The sequence below is a fragment of the Schistocerca gregaria genome, chromosome 8 (genome assembly GCF_023897955.1).
Source record: "Schistocerca gregaria isolate iqSchGreg1 chromosome 8, iqSchGreg1.2, whole genome shotgun sequence".
Lineage (NCBI taxonomy): Eukaryota > Metazoa > Arthropoda > Insecta > Orthoptera > Acrididae > Schistocerca > Schistocerca gregaria.
The window spans coordinates 367135396-367152150 of NC_064927.1; the positions used below are offsets into that span (position 1 = coordinate 367135396).

Sequence of the window (16755 nt, forward strand, 5' to 3'; positions counted from 1 at the left end):
GCGATGTACGTTAGGCTTGAGGGCTTCCCACGTAAAGCAATCGCACACTCTCAGAGCAGGTGACCTGAGTTATCAACTAGGGCCGCAAGAGACTGACCTCTGTTAACAACGCTGCCAGGCGTGAACATTGTGTAAATGTGCTTCAAGGAACCGGTGTGGATCACGTGGCGGGCGTACACGTGGTGAGCGCGCAATGGAGCCTGATTATATGCAGACATTCACGTCAAATCGTACCCTCTGGTCCGTGACTTATTTGCTCGAGTGTCCTATAAATGCGCGCGCTCGCTCGTGCGCGTGTGCGTTGTGTGTGTGTGTGTGTGTGTGTGTGTGTGTGTGTGTGTGTGTGTGTGTGTTTTTGTGTGCTACGTGTAACCCTCCCCGGTGTTTAGCACATCGTGAGCCGCCAGGGTTCGGGCCCCCCGTACGGCGCGCCTCACTCAGCAACCGACGAGACCCGCAGTGCTCTCGTATGAGGCGCCGCCTCGCGCCATCGCCTGTATTTTGGGATACCTGCAGGCGCTGCGGCAGAGGAAAAGGCAGAGACGCGTATAAACATTTTCCCGGCCGGCGAACGGTTTGTTTCTGCACGCTGCGTCTCAGAGGAGATTGGCCGCGTGTCGCTGCTCCGCTGCTCTCTGCAGTATAATCGGCACCACTCAGCGGGGATATTGCTGGAATTTGTGTGAGTGCGGACGGTCGCTTTTACTGCTGAAAGAAGCGCGTTAATTATGGGATCTATGAGGTCGCTCCGCTGACAGGCAACTGACCGCCACTGTGGTAATGGCCGTAAAAATACGAGAGGCCAGCTGTAGAAACGTCCACTGGCTTCGTAAAAATGTTTCTTTTTCGAGAGTTCAGCAGCACTCAAATTACCTGTGGCCAATTTCGAGGTGTTTTCTTCTCAAAAATATCGCCAGTTGTGCGTAGGAAAGTCGTGGCTTGTCTAATGGACAATGTATTCCTGGACACATTGTACATTAGTGACAATCTCAGTTCTAATCGGTAATTATACAGTAAGTTCGTTAAGTTTTCAATCTGGTCACCGATGTATTGTAAGAAAATGTCAGAGCGCAAGCTCCTTGGTGTACGGTGTTAGCAGATGTGCCATATAGCACCGACAAAATGAGGTCCAAATGACGTTCGAAAGTTGCAGAAAAACTCTGGATGACGGATGAAAATCAGTAAGAAGAATGAGAATGTTAAGAACTACTTCTTCAGGCACCACGTGAGTTTGTAGTGCTAAGCGACAGTAAAAGCAGAGGTCGCAAAAATAATTGTACATCTCTACCTGTGTAAAGGGAGCTGTCTGGATTCATGTTAGCAATTATGACGCTGCATCGCGGCAGTTACCCAGTGCGCAGAGACCATCATTACCATCAATGTAGAGCTGTTATCGTAAAAGAATGCCGCACAGGTCGTAGCTACTTACTGTGATGTCCCGTGTAAAACGGCTGCAGCGCCAACTACGCGCATGTTATGCGCACGTTAATACTAGCTGTTGATGTTGGTGCGGCGAGCTACACCATCCAAGATGAAAAAAAAAGCAGACGCGTCAAGGAGAACACACGAGGCAGCACCTGAGAAGAGTAGCAGTTGTTCACAACCACCTTATCACAGTCTGGTTGCAACAACCAATTAAACGCAAGCAGAAACGCAAACAGACTCCAAGGTCAGACTAGCGTACGGTGTGACAGTATAGATGTAGAGATATATGGGAAATTGTTCTTAGAAGATGGTAAACGGAGAGACCATCAGTTCTCCTAATGAAACACTGGAGTTTCGAAAAAAATAAAAAAGGGGAAAAAGGACTCAAGTTTGCGTCTAAATGAATTAATGATGTAATTAGGTCAGTCACAACATATGACAGTTTACAAAGAATGCAATTGCTACTCCATCTACCCCTCTAATCCTCGGTATTCCTCTGTAGAACCAAGTTTTGGAAAACTACTATTCTCGTCTGAATTGCTTATCGTCCACGTGTCACACTCCAGACAAGTACGTCGGGAAAAACTTCGTAACGCTTAAATTTATATTAGATGTTAACAAATTTCTCTTTTTCAGGAATGATTTTCTAGCTAGTCCTTTATGCCAAAATAGCAAAACTCATTTTATATTTAGTGTCTCATTTCCCGATCTAATTACCGTATCATGAACTGACTTAATTGTACTGCTCTACACCATCCATTTTTTGTTGCTTAACTTGTAACTTCGAGACACTATCCATTCCATTCAACCGATCTTGCAAAGCCATTACCGTCTCTGACAAAATTACAGTCTCATCGGCAAATTTCAGTTTTTATTTATTCTCCTTGAACTTTAACTGCCTTTTCAATTTTATCTGTTGTTTCTTATACTTCCTGCTCAAAAAATATTCGGGAACGGACTACAACACTACTCTCGTGTCAGTTATGACAGTCTCTACAATACCTACGAAAAATACTCAAACATCTTTCACGAAATTATGAGAAACATATAAGGAAAGAAATCTATGTACAATCATAATTGTTGTGATGGTACGTACATTCTTTTCCGCTTTATCTTAAAATAATTCATGTTATCGAGTCAAAGTAAAGTTTTATGGCCGAAGACTTTTGCTACCAGGCCAAGCAAAAACATTTCCGAGTACTCAGTTATTCTTGTTACAAGTAAGTTTCATTGTGGTAATAGTGGACTTAAACAGAACTTCTTATAATATCTAAGCCTTTTGTACTTCGAATTGTTCGATGGTACAACAGCCGGACATTTTAAGTGCTGTTTCATTATTTGTTCATCATCGCGAGCAGAATCATCCTGAGATCGATTTACCGATCATTTCCTTCACTTTTACGTACATTCTTTTTACGTACGAATGTTGTTAGATTGATCATTTACCACTGTACAGTGAAGTCGCCAATCGCTTCATTAAGACGGTGAACAGAAATTATACATCGATGTGCAAATACCAGAAATTCCATCAGCACTTATTTTTTTATCTAAAAATTTTGATAACGTCCACTGTCATTGGAGGTTTCTCGTTGTCGTTGCGGAGTTACGGTTATAAATAAGGTTTTGGTATTCATACCCTCTTCCTACCACGAATTAATGAGAAAACTTTCATTTTAAACATTTCTGCCTTTAGATGAGAGTGAGTCTTCACAATCAGTCCTCTACCATCGCAGTCTAATTTCTGTACAAGTTCCAGCTAAACTTCACAGTTTCGCAGAATGTATTTCAGCCATCGTCGTCAAAAGTTAGTAGCGTCCTGTTATTGGAACACACAGCGTGCACAGTGCGTTGTGGGAACTGAATGACGTGGCGGTTGGCCAACGGCGCGCAGAGAGGCAGGTGGGTTTCCGCGGGCCGGAGCAGTACAAAGCGACGCGCGCGTCACAAAAGAGGTCTGACACGGAAGCCGAAGCGACGCGGTCTGCATCTCCTTTCAGCGCCGCTCTGTATCTCGCACTGTGCGGCCGCCACCACGTGTGAAGAGCCCGAGCCGTGACGGTTCCACACAGGGCACATCTTCCGCAAGGAGCTGATAAGGCGTTCTGTTCACTTCTGCTGTGCCGCCAGCTGACGCGAAGTGGCAGCTCGCCGTGCAACTGTACTGCAGCAACAGCAGACGGAAGATATCGCTCCCCTCTAAAAGCAGCCTCTTGCCATTGGAAGAGTTGAGTCCTTGACGGACACTGTAGAGCAAAAATCTGTTCTAATGTCAAAAGATAGTTATTTTGCCCGAATGTGCCATAATGACAGATACTTCGCCTTGTGTCATGAAATTCGGCTCGTTTGGTGCAGTCTTTCATGTTTTCCTATTCTGCGCTAATCATTTTATCTCGGCGTAGCTGCTACACCCAACTTCTACGACTTTTTCTTTCATATTCACTTCTTTGCAGCCACTTCTATGCTGCCCCATCTACTGCTCCTTCGAGCTGTGTTCATTAATGACGGGTGCCGTAGAAATGCCCCACTAACCTATCCATTCTTCTGCTAAGACCCTCTCGTACATTTCTTTCCTCGCTTATTATTTCTTGTACTTCTCCATTCTTGAATACGGAAAAACCACGTCTCAAAGTCTCCCTAGTTTCTTACCAAACGAATTTTGTTACTAAATGAGATAACGCTGCGGTCATGCATTTGTCCTTAGAAGCAACACATCACCATTTAACAATATTGAGCTTCAGTGGTTGTAATCTGTGTCAAGTGCCTAATGGTTTCTTCACCAAGTCCGTGACGCTTATTGAAAGTATACGCCTGACGAAACTCACAGCACTTCCACTGATTCTGCCTCATAGTGTTACCAAACTGATAAGTGATAATAGTTGGCAGACCGATGGTTTCACTGACCAAACTGGTTGTGTGTGTGAAATCTTATGAGACTTAACGGCTAAGGTCATCAGTCCCTAAGCTTCCACACTACTTATCCTAAATCATCCTAAGGACAAACACACACACCCATGCCCGATGGAGGACTCGAACCTCCGCCGGGACCAGCCGCACTGTCCATGACTGCAGCGCCTAAGACCGCTCGGCTAACTCCGTGCGGCACAAACTGGTTCAAATGGCTCTAAGCACTATCGGACTTAACATCTGAGGTCATCAGTCCCCTAGACTTAGAACTACTTAAACCGAACTGACCTAACTACATCACACATAGCCATGCCCGAGGCAGGATTCGAACCTGCGACCGTAGCAGAGGCGCAGTTTCGGACTGAAGCGCCTAGAACCGCTCGGCCACCACGGCCGGCAGGAGAATGAAGAATCTATGTGGGGTAGCATGTCCGTCGGAAACGACCGTTACGGAATAGTGCGCGACAAGGGGTACTGCTCCTGCATGGTAACGCACATCCCTATATCGCAGACGTCGCGACGCAGAAGTTACGCCATATCACGTGGGAGCCATTCGAGCACACGCCCTATAGTGGCGACTGTCACGCCTTCGGTCTCTTAAGGAAAGCCTTGGAGGGTGGGCGATTCCTGTCGGACGAGGGATTCCGGCAGCAGTTACGGACTTCTTCACACAGCAGGATACGGTGTTTTACCGTGCAGATATATTCAACTTGGTGCGTCGGCGGGATGATTGCGTCAATGCTCACGGCGATTTTGCCTAATTGTGGTTCGAACGGAACATTCTGATCGCCCATTTATGATCTCTCGTGTGCAACTGAATGCATTTAAATGCTTTAATGCATTTAAATGCTTTAACCAAACATTTTTTTCACCTGTTCCTATTAGGCATCATCAGTTGTTTACAAGAGATAATTATTTAACTATACTTGCCATGTAGTGTTTGCTGGCAATACATCATGCCCGTCTGAACATATTCGGTATTAATAACATACAGTAGTGAAACTGAGCAAGCTATAATTAGTCTTGTCTTCACCTGGCTATAGTACTAGATTCATCAACAGTGGTACCTGAAACTTGGTAGTTGGGCTTTCGCGGCAAAGTTGGCTCCTATCTTTAAAAATCTGCCACTTCAGTTTTCCTAGTATCAAAGATATGTAACAATTCGTGATACCTTTCTTTGCACAATCTGTTAGTCCTATTTGGTATTGGTCCCATACACTTTAGTAATATTCTAGAGTACGATATACATTTTGTTCAAGCCATCCTCCACTGTAGGCTCACTACATTTCCTCATCATCCCAGTAATAAACCAAAGTCCATCACCTGCCTTACCTACCTTTGTGCCTATCTGACATTCCACAATTGCCCTATAAATTGTCACATCGAGGTAATCGAATGAGTTGATTGACTGCAATATGGATGATTCACAGTTGCTGTCATATAGAACGAAAGTGCAACGTCGCGCCACTTTTTTACGAAAGACTACGGCAAACCTCTCTTTCCCTTCGTTCCAAGTCAACTGGACGATTAGCTCAACCTTCCTTCCTTCTCGCCACTGACAAGCCCTGAACCTGTAGGATGGCCACCCGGGAAAAAAATTAGCAGATTAATTCCTCTCAAAAGCAAGCAGCTTCACGGGAAATTATACGCAGCACTGGATCTGTCTGGACTGGAATGTGTGTGACGTGCGAATGTCGACATTTGAAACCGACTCGGCCGGTATGTGGGCCTTACCTCCACTTGTTGGCGTCTTCAGACTCGGGAGGAGCGCCCCACCTGTCGCGCGAGGAGACGGCCATGGAGGCGGCGGGTGACACACGATAGTCTACTGCTGCCGCGGTGACTGTCGCTGCCAACTCCACGCGCCTCAGCTCACGGCTTCCTCCCGATAGAGGCGTGCTTCCGCCGTGCCAGGCTTGCCAACCGAGAGTCTAGCTCGAGCGGGGACGCCGACCGTAGCCACCTCGACATTTGGGCGCAATACACACAGTAGTACCGCCAACTAGCAATTTTCGATCATTCACCAGTGTAATGTACACATACCCGGCATAATTACGAGTACTACAGTACTGCAGAGGTCTAATGTAACTTCACACCATGCTCTCATGTTGACAATTGAGATGACGATTCCATTTTGTTGTTGTTGTTGTCTTCAGTCCTGAGACTGGTTTGATGCAGCTCTCCATGCTACTCTATCCTGTGCAAGCTGCTTCATCTCCCAGTACTTACTGCAACCTACATCCTTCTGAATCTGCTTAGTGTACTCATCTCTCGGTCTCCCTCTACGATTTTTACCCTCCACGCTTCCCTCCAATGCTAAGTTTGTGATCCCTTGATGCCTCAAAACATGTCCTACCAACCGATCCCTTCTTCTAGTCAAGTTGTGCCACAAACTTCTCTTCTCCCCAATCCTATTCAATACCTCCTCATTAGTTACGTGATCTATCCACCTTATCTTCAGTATTCTTCTGTAGCACCACATTTCGAAAGCTTCTATTCTCTTTTTGTCCAAACTAGTAATCGTCCATGTTTCACTTCCATACATGGCTACACTCCAAACAAATACTTTCAGAAACGACTTCCTGATACATAAATCTATATTCGATGTTAACAAATTTCTCTTCTTCAGAAACGCTTTCCTTGCCATTGCTAGTCTCCATTTTATATCCTCTCTACTTCGACCATCATCAGTTATTTTACTTCCTAAATAGCAAAACTCCTTTACTACTTTAAGTGTCTCATTTCCTAATCTAATTCCCTCAGCATCACCCGATTTAATTTGACTACATTCCATTATCCTCGTTTTGCTTTTGTTGATGTTCATCTTATATCCTCCTTTCAAGACACTGTCCATTCCGTTCAACTGCTCTTCCAAGTCCTTTGCCGTCTCTGACAGAATTACAATGTCATCGGCGAACCTCAAAGTTTTTACTTCGTCTCCATGAATTTTAATACCTACTCCAAATTTTTCTTTTGTTTCCTTTACTGCTTGCTCAATATACAGATTGAATAACATCGGGGAGAGGCTACAACCCTGTCTCACTCTTTTCCCAACCACTGCTTCCCTTTCATGCCCCTCGACTCTTATTACTGCCATCTGGTTTCTGTACAAATTATAAATAGCCTTTCGCTCCCTGTATTTTACCCCTGCCACCTTTAGAATTTGAAAAAGAGTATTCCAGTCAACATTGTCAAAAGCTGTCTCTAAGTCTACATTTTATGAAAATAATATTTTGACGACTGACCTAGCCTTCCTTGTCAGTTTTCAGACGCTTCCAGCAGCGGTATTACGTTGTGCTGCTATATGGACGCTCAACAGGTTATGCGATATTACTGGCCTTGCACTTCTACACGAGATCGAGTCGCACTAGATGTATTTCTTTCCTGCATCTGCTCGGTTATTTCATAAACGCGCACGTCCTTATTATTTTCCAGACCTGAGTGACTGGAAAGACCGCAATAAACGTAGTGTTTGAACCCAAGAAATCCTATAAAGGTATCTTCGTCTTAGTTAACGATATTTTCGGGCACCACAATTACGGAGGGCACAGCGGAAGCAAGAGACAAACGAGCATTACGATTATCAAATACATACCTAAAGGGAAACTTATGAGGCTTTACGTCTGGATCGCGACATTGTGAGAAAGCGAGTCGTGGACTGTCGGTATAAAATGGTTCAAATGGCTCTGAGCACTGTGGGACTTAACTGCTGAGGTCATCAGTCCCCTAGAACTTAGAACTAACCTAAGAACATCACTCACATCCATGCCCGAGGCAGGATTCGAACCTCCGATCGTAGCAGTCGTGCGGTTCCAGACTGTAGCGCCTAGAACCGCTCGGCCACCCAGCCCGGCGACTGTCGGTAAACAGGTAAACAAGAGAATCGAGGAGTTTGAGATGTATTGCAAAAGAATTCTGAAAACTTAGTGGACTAACGAGATTAATTATGAGGTTCTCCAAAGAACAAGTGGGGAAAAGCAACAGGAAAAGCGGCCGGAAGATGGAACGGTATAATTTCCGAAGTACTGGAAGAAGCCCTGGAGGACACTGGAATATAAATGGTCTATTGTAATTAATAGTGAGAAGTGATGCAGTTGGAAGTGTAGGATAATAGAAGCAGAAATGTTCCAGTAAACATAGGTATGCAAAAAACCCATTTGCCGGACATTTGCGAGCATGAGTTTCTGAACCGCCACTGGCTTCAGTCTAAATACTGTCCTAGCCGTACCGCATCGCTACGAGTTTTAAGAAATATCCGATGTTGTTTACCTTAGCTCCCACCAACCTGCACCCTCTCCACGACCCACTGCCGCAATCCAATCCTTCACAGAAGTGGCCCTTCACCCCGGACTCACTTGAGCACAGAAAATATGGACGAAATGCTACTTTTGACAATAATAGGTTGCCACAGGAGAGGAAATCGTGACTCCACTCCGTCTTCAGGCCACAAACGGCCCATCGGGACTATCCGACCGCCGTGTCATCCTCAGATGAGGTTATGGATAGGAGGGGCGTGTGGTCAGCACACTGCTCTCCCGGTCTTTATAATGGTTTACTGTGACAAGAGCCGCTACTATTCGGTCGAGTAGCTCCTCAATTGGCATCACGAGGCTGAGTCCACGCCGAAAAATGGCAACAGCACATGGCGGCCAGGATGGTCACCCATCCAAGTGCCGGCCACTCCCGATAGCGCTGAACTGCGGTGATCTGACGGGAACCGGCGTATCCACTGTTGCAAGGCCGTTGCCAGGAAATCGTGACACGCCACGTGAAATGAGTGAAGAGACACACATAAACAAGTACCCTCGGGGAATGACAGGAGACAGTAAGAAGAGAATAAAAGAAGACGGCCGCTAAGAGATAAACAGACTCTCAAAGCAAACGGTGAAACATCAAGTGGTACGCTGGTAGCGCCTAGACTCTGGAAGGTGAACTCGCCGCCGGCAGGGCAGAGTGGAGGGTCACGAAGCCGCGGCTGGCACGGTAAGAGGATCGCCGCCGTCGTAGGGCTTTTCTGCGGGCCGCCGTGGCGCGGAAGCGGGCCAGCGCACCACAGGCACAACAAACACACTGGCCGGCACCGCCGCCGCTGCAGCCACCGGTGCTGCGGGACGCAAGCTGCGGCTTAGCGCGCTCTCACCGGCGATGCGCAGTGTCAGATGCAGACATTTACACAGCCGTAAAGACTGTTGAAACGGTGAAGCACCGCAAACCGAGAGCCGAAGTATTACAGGCCCGCAAAAGAGGGCGCCAGCCGTCAAGTGTTACCACTAGGTAGTAAAAACAAAGCGGGTCTGTCTGCACCGCGTTCGAGTCTCGTTAATATTTTTCCTAATCTTCCGCCAAACACTCCTACGATGATTCTTCAACGGCCGTTGAAGATCCTCGTAGCGGTCCATTTCAGAAACTCAGTAAATGAACCCATAAGCCTGCGAAGTATTACAGGCCCGCAAAAGAGGGCGCCAGCCGTCAAGTGTTACCACTAGGTAGTAAAAACAAAGCGGGTCTGTCTGCACCGCGTTCGAGTCTCGTTAATATTTTTCCTAATCTTCCGCCAAACACTCCTACGATGATTCTTCAACGGCCGTTGAAGATCCTCGTAGCGGTCCATTTCAGAAACTCAGTAAATGAACCCATAAGCCTGCGAAGTATTACAGGCCCGCAAAAGAGGGCGCCAGCCGTCAAGTGTTACCACTAGGTAGTAAAAACAAAGCGGGTCTGTCTGCACCGCGTTCGAGTCTCGTTAATATTTTTCCTAATCTTCCGCCAAACACTCCTACGATGATTCTTCAACGGCCGTTGAAGATCCTCGTAGCGGTCCATTTCAGAAACTCAGTAAATGAACCCATAAGCCTGCGAAGTATTACAGGCCCGCAAAAGAGGGCGCCAGCCGTCAAGTGTTACCACTAGGTAGTAAAAACAAAGCGGGTCTGTCTGCACCGCGTTCGAGTCTCGTTAATATTTTTCCTAATCTTCCGCCAAACACTCCTACGATGATTCTTCAACGGCCGTTGAAGATCCTCGTAGCGGTCCATTTCAGAAACTCAGTAAATGAACCCATAAGCCTGCGAAGTATTACAGGCCCGCAAAAGAGGGCGCCAGCCGTCAAGTGTTACCACTAGGTAGTAAAAACAAAGCGGGTCTGTCTGCACCGCGTTCGAGTCTCGTTAATATTTTTCCTAATCTTCCGCCAAACACTCCTACGATGATTCTTCAACGGCCGTTGAAGATCCTCGTAGCGGTCCATTTCAGAAACTCAGTAAATGAACCCATAAGCCTGCGAAGTATTACAGGCCCGCAAAAGAGGGCGCCAGCCGTCAAGTGTTACCACTAGGTAGTAAAAACAAAGCGGGTCCGTCTGTACCGCGTTCGAGTCTCGTTAATATTTTTCCTAATCTTCCGCCAAACACTCCTACGATGATTCTTCAACGGCCGTTGAAGATCCTCGTAGCGGTCCATTTCAGAAACTCAGTAAATGAACCTATAAGCCTGCGCCCACAGTTACACCGACGTCGGAGTTATTCCGTCGACGTCTGACGTCGGTTGAAGACGGCCGATCTGTTCAGATCTGTGCGCCAGTACATGAGCAGTCTCAGTGCAACCGATGTTAACGCCCCCACGAAAAGACTTTGGATAATTGTCGGCGTAATTCAAATGAGATTCTTTTTTCTTCGGTCGAATCGTGAGGCGTTCCCACACGCAAAAACTGGATTGTGGTAATTTTTAAATTTAATACAAGAAAGATGCGGTGTGTGGCACCCTGATGATGAGAAGCAGATTAACAGGGATATGCCTTCCAATCTATGGTGTTATCGCTACTTAGATGGTAACCACAAGTTTCGAACAACTTAAAAATTTAATAATAATACTTACCTATATCATATCATGCACGTTCAGTATCTGTCTACCCATTTTAGCCTCATGACTATACTTAAAATGCAGCGTGTCATCTGCAACAAGGGCAAAATCTGTGTCATAGATCATAACCCCAAAAGATTGTCTATTCAACTGAGGAATTCGATAGTGCAGTACCTGTGTCGTTCAGAAATACGAGGCGAAGTTGCTTCAGATATGCATGTACGATGTAGGCACATGTTTGACAGCATATGGAAGACTGAGGTTTAACCTTGAGTCGCGCTCGGTTCGGCTACTCAATGTCGGTAGCGTGGCCGAGCGGTCTAAGGCGCTGGTTTAAGGCACCAGTCTCTTCGGAGGCGTGGGTTCGAATCCCACCGCTGCCATGTATTTTTCTTTCCGTAGAACGTCAGAAAAGAGGAAAACGAAGCAGCGTTGACAAGTATCCCGACGTAAATTGGGCAGCAACAAGCAGATAGATACGGAGTCAAATTTACTGCCGGCACGGTAGCTCAGCGTGTTCGGTCAGAGGGCTTAGCTACCCTCTGTAATAAAAAAACTGAGTGAACGGATCAACGGACAACCAGAACGGCTGCCATCGGACGTCTGCCACGAACAAATTCGACCAACAAATATAGAACAAAATGAGATAAAAAAAATGGAAAGGCGAGCGCTCGCGATAAGCGGGAAAGCCTGTCCTGCTCGAATTTTGATTGTCGCCATTCCATATTCGCAACTGCGAGTACATTTCACGTAATTCGAGTGAGGAAAATGGTGTACGTAAATTTTGATGCTTAAAGTAGATCATATTTTGGTTGTGGAAAGGAGGGAAATAACTGCCTAAGAATTATTATTACTTCGTAATGATGTTTTTTTGCCAGTAAGGTGATGATTCTGATGTAAGAGGTATTCTGCAACTGTGGTGTATGTGTTTCCACTTTTCACTGCCTTAGGTGTTCAGAGTATATTATTCTAAAATTTATATTTGTCTTTCACACATGCCAACTGATAGCCATTGAAGGCAAATTGACATATGTCTGTATTAATAAATGTATTTGAATTTGTGCAGAGTGTGTGCGTTCTTGCTTTTTAACCTCACCACGTATCATCTCGAGTGTGTAACACAACGATTCTCTCTTCATTTGATATATTCGCAAAACTTGTTACTCTTACAACTGAGTATAGAGTGTACAGTACTGGCCATGTTAAAACAGATTTAACCTTAATCCGCCAAAAAACTGGGGAAGGAGGTGGGATGCACTTTGACGGAGCTGTTGGCCGCTTTTATCGACTCAGGTCCGCAGCTCGTGGTCTTGCGGTAGCGTTCTCGCTTCCCACGCCCGGGTTCCTGGGTTCGATTCCCGGCGGGGTCACGGATTTTCTCTGCCTCGTGATGACTGGGTGTTGTGTGAAGTCCTTAGGTTGGTTAGTTCTAAGTTCTAGGGGACTGATGACCATAGATGTTAAGTCCCATAGTGCTCAGAGCCATTTAAACCATTCTTTGTTATCGGCTAAACTATGGCGACGGCGTCTGACGGTCGTTGTCGGCCCAGTGTGAACGCAACCTAAGGAACAGCTTGATGGGTCTACCAACTGCCGTCAAAATGAATATTTATACACAGGCAACTGGAATCGATGAAGCTACCTTCTTCAAGTCACATATTAACACTCCATCGAGTTTAAGGAAGGTTCCTTGGCTTCTAATAAACGATTGTTTTCACTCCCAGCATCTCTCACGTACACGCGCGTCTGTTGTACATTTTTCATCAAATACGAGTAGCATGTACAAAAATCGAAAGTACATTACATTACCGTTATTATGTGGCCAATGGCGTATCACAAACTGACCACTTGTGGCACGACGTTGACAGACAGTGTAGAGAACTCTATAATGGACTGTGGATTTTTGCACTCTGCTGCTGTTTGATACGTTCGCGATGAGAGACGATCACCCTAGTAGCAACTTCACATAGCTATTGCCGGCGGGAGACTTGTAATACGACGCTAGCTGAGTGGACCAGTTCGTTGTTGAGGAGATGCCTGTATGGTAACCTAAGCCTGGGCGTTTCGGCATCATTCTGTCACGTGAACTACCAGTACCGTAAGACACAAAATTTCTAATGAAAATCTCAAAGAAAACATTTGCTGTCGCCTTTATCTGTTGTACAGAGCATTGGAAAGCCTTTTCTGATAGTACGGACTTTCTGTAGAAATAATGGCTTCACTTACCCTCGAGAAGCAAAGTCGTTGGAGAGAGGGCACTGGCACAGTACTCGCAAAGAAGAAAAGGGACGAAGTCTCGAATCTGTCACTCATGTAGATGGATTCAGTACAACTTAGGGAAACTTAAATCATAACTGCAGTTCAAAAAAATTGTGTGAATTCTTATGGAACTTAACTGCTAAGGTCATCAGTCCCTAAGCTTACGCACTACTTAACCTATATTATCCTAAGGACAAACACACACAGCCATGGCCGAGGGAGGACTCGAACCTCCGCCGGGACCAGCAGCACAGTCGATGACTGCAGCGCCTAAGACCGCTCGGCTAACCCCGTGCGACACAAACTGGTTCAAATGGCTCTAAGCACTATCGGACTTAACATCTGAGGTCATCAGTCCCCTAGACTTAGAACTACTTAAACCGAACTGACCTAAGTACATCACACATAGCCATGCCCGAGGCAGGATTCGAACCTGCCACCGTAGCAGTCGCGCAGTTCCGGACTGAAGCGCCTAAGAGCGCTCGGCTAATCCCGCGCGGCCATAACTGCAGTGTTGGGTGTTCCATACCGGCTAATCCGTCTCATCAACCACTACGCCAGTCCACTCAGCGAGTATTAAATAGCGACTGCAGTTTACTACGTTAGAAAGGATACTTTTTTGTTCAAGTGACAACCAGCTTTGGTAAGCCGTGACTTATCATCTTATTTAAATGGTGTTTGGCATTAGCCACACATTTACTGCTAGAAATGCGGTAGGAATCTTAAAAATTGTCGACCCATCGAAAATCAGAAAAAAAATCTTAAAAATTTGAGAAAAAGTGCCTTACGAGGCTGACAGAAGGTAAAATAACAGCGAAAAAGAAAGCCTCTGCTACCCCACTCCCGAATTCTTCAGTGAGGGATGAATTTTCCACTCAGATGGCTCCTCGGTTAGGTGAGGAACGAAAACTGACCCGTGCAGAGCACTTCTTCGGAATTACTCTGAAAGAACACACAGGAAGAGTACTTAGCGGAGTAGCAAGATAGGAAGGAAGAAAATGGAACACAGGAGGAGAATCACCATGGAAGGGAGAAACAGGATGACGGAATGGAGGTAGGAGATGTAAAGGCGGAAGTGGGTGACGGAGGATTATCAGTATCTGAGAAGAAGAAGAATTAGGAGCAAATGATGAAGAGGAAGTGAAGGATGGAAGACGATATGGACGATGGCGACGATATTAAGGAGGAGGAGGAGGAGGAGGAGGAGGAGGAAGAAGAAGATGAAGAAGAAATGATGATGTTATTGATGACGATGATGACTAGGAGGAAGAGGACGGCGATGTATGATGGTCCTGCTGAGGAAGAGGAGGATAGTGAAGGCGATGAACTCCAAGCTTTTCTGTTACGAAGTGTCCGTAGTGAAACACTTGCTACCCTTCCGACCAGGGGCCTCGCTGACGTCAGAGAAGGTCGTGGCGCAGTGTGGTCCCGTGACCTATTGCGGGCGCGGGTGTGGCAGCTTCGTGTGGCCGCTGATCGCGTGTTGGCGCGCACCACCTGCTGACGCTGCCATTACAAGCGTCCGGTAATTGGCCGGCAGTGAACCTCGCGAAAGTGCTTACACCGAAACGAACCACCTACCTTGTTAACAACTAGTAAAGCTGGGCTCACGAAGCCCTTTTCCGGCACAGGATGCAAACTGAGATGTGCGGCGTATTAGTAATGTAATTTGGATTAATCCAATAATGCTTTATGATGTTGTCTAAGTAGATTCCTCAGAACATAAGCTCAGTAGCAACCTCACGTACTGCTGGCGGGAGACTTGTAATATGACGCTAGTTCAGTGGACCACTTCGTTGTTGAGGAGTAGCGCTGTTAGCTCAAAGTGCGTAAGTATTGGCTTGCAGTTGTGTTTCGTGTCCATATCGAGATAGGATCCGTAGCGACAGAAGTAAGTATACAGTGTGATTCAAAATTCGTATTACTGGCTTGGAGGGGCAGTAGAGAGGACTTAGTAGATGAAGTTTTAATGAGAAACTCATGCACGGAAATGTACCGTGCGGATGTAAAATCAGTTTGAGGATTGGACTGAGAGGTTCCATGCCCTCTTTTGCATGTCTCCTCTCATTTTTATCAATTTTATTAATGTTCTATGTCATTGTACGGTAGTAACAGTCCAAATAAAGTTATTGCTGTGATAGTATTTGTACTGAGAGCTTAAAAAATACTTTTCACTTTCTTCCTAAACATGCTGTTTTACTTCCGTGGGTGGCCTGGGTCAGGCGAGCATCGTAAGACGCGGCACACTGCGTTTCCGGTTCGGAGCTGCACTTGCCTGAATTCTGAGGGGTTCGTAAAATGGGGTTAAGCGCCTCGTGGAACGACTGACGTCGGTCGAGTTTCGCCTGTTGTATGCAGGGCGAAACGACGTGAGAGACGTCTGAGTGTCGCCGCAGTTTATGTGTTCACCGTTCCGGCGCGTCCAGAACGAAGATTCCTGGCACCGACTGACTGCATTGTCCTCATTTTCTGAGAATACTTGTGGACTGTGCCCTGCTGGGTGCGGCTGTATGGCACCGGATGGCCGGTGGTCTAGGCAGGTTGTTTTCGTAGCCCGTCAAACGGTAAGTTCAGTGCCCTCAGATGAATAGCAGAGGCATGATTGGTCAACTTAAACTGAGGCCAGTTGACGTCATAAAGCCATGCTCGAAATTGGAGGGAATGGTCGCTATTGGCGCGAATGGTGTTCTGAGACAGTGTGAGGGAATTTTGGAATCAGAACTGAATGCTGATTCGCGGTTTTCGAGGAGAGTAGGGTGTTGAGCAATGCTGGCTTGCATCACATGACAGAGGGGGATTCGGGATCTGCTCTTCCTCAGAGTCGGGCGGTCTTGCGACTTGGTCTCTCGTTTTCGGAAGAACTTAGAATCCTCGGACAGCCTTCGCGGCCAGGGGTTGACACAGATTTTCTCCATGGCAGAAGTCGGCGCCTACATGATCAGGACGCTGCCTACCGACGACGTGCTGCAGATTTCAGTACTGGTACAGTATTCTGCGGCTCCGGCACTTTAGGACCTTATCAATTTCATACTGAATCCTTCACCAGCACGTGTGTTCGCTTTGCTACAAGTCCACTTTGCTTGTTTCTCCATGTGATCCCATTTGAGCTGTCACTAGTAATTGCGATACTGCTATACAATCGGGAGATTAATATTTGATTGCCCGCATCTCGTAGTCGTGCGGTAGCGTTCTCGCTTCCCACGCCCGGGTTCCCGGTTTCGATTCCCGGCGGGGTCAGAGATTTTCTCTGCCTCGTGATGGCTGGGTGTTGTGTGATGTCCTTAGGTTAGTTAGGTTTAAGTAGTTCTA

General features: G+C 46.4%; 1 protein-coding gene and 1 non-coding gene across 2 annotated transcripts in view; one reads left to right on the forward strand and one right to left on the reverse strand.

Annotated features, from left to right (window-relative positions):
- The window catches only part of LOC126285424 (uncharacterized), a 1121207-nt gene that overhangs the window by 509808 nt on the left and 594644 nt on the right, over positions 1 to 16755 (reverse strand). The gene's annotated exons all lie outside the window — the stretch shown is intronic.
- Positions 11489 to 11570, forward strand: Trnal-aag (transfer RNA leucine (anticodon AAG)). Its single transcript has one exon. It is a non-coding gene; the product is annotated as a tRNA-Leu (tRNA).